A 972-nucleotide genomic window follows, 5' to 3' on the forward strand; every position below is an offset into this window, starting at 1 on the left:
GCCCCCCCCCCCCCCTCTATTTGCCCCTAGTCCACCCAGTTGCAGGTCAGGTGTTTCAAGGCAGAGCTTTTTCTGAGCCAGGAGAGGCCCCCACCCACCTGGCTTCCCAGCTCTGAATTTTCAGCCTCCTCTAGATGTAGAGAAGCCTTCCCGACAACCTGTGAGGTTGGTATTATGCTCTATTACAGAAGAGCAACTAAGGCCCTGACCAGAGAGGCTGAGCGACTTATCCAAGGTCACACAGCAGTGTTGCCGGGGCTGAAAGAGCAACAACTTCCGCTGAGTCACACTTCTATGCGCCAGGCTCGACTGAGTAGTTCGCTGGCTGAGCCCTGGTCACTGGCCTAACACCCCCCTACAGTGGCCCCATTATGATGGTCATTTTACAGACAAGGACCCCGCCCCCCAAGGTCACCCAGCTTGGAGGCAATGGAGCCAAGACTTGGGCTCTCTCTCTCTTGGGCCCACTCTGTGGGCCTGGCCAGGCTGTCCTGACATCCTCAGCCCCTCAGGGATCAAGGTCCGGGGAGCAGAGGGCAGAGCCCCCACCCCAGGCCATGCCCTGGCAGAGCAGGCCCCCCACGCTCCAGCTGCCCTGGCAGGGCGCCTGCCCCACCCCAACCCTGCGCAGCCCAGCGACTTCTCAGGAACTGCTGGGAGCTGGCCTGTCTCCGTGTCTTCTCCCCTGCTTATCGGCCACACCTCCTCAACGCTGCCTCTCCTTGCCAACCCGTCTGGGTAGGAGGAGCTGGCCACTGCCGGATACCACACCCTCCGCCTCAGCCCCGTGGCAGCTGTCACTGAGAGGTGGTGTCCCCCAGCCCCGCCGGGAGCCTGGGTAGATGGGAGGGAAGGCTTGGCTTGCCCAGCGCTTCGACCACTCGTTCCACAAACATGGAGCACCCGCTGCCCTGGGAGGCGGGCGACCAAGAAATCCAAGCTCTGCACCTGGAAGCCACAGGGCGCAGGGCA

The sequence above is a fragment of the Tupaia chinensis genome, unplaced genomic scaffold (genome assembly GCF_000334495.1).
Source record: "Tupaia chinensis unplaced genomic scaffold, TupChi_1.0 Scaffold000182_1, whole genome shotgun sequence".
NCBI lineage: Eukaryota > Metazoa > Chordata > Mammalia > Scandentia > Tupaiidae > Tupaia > Tupaia belangeri.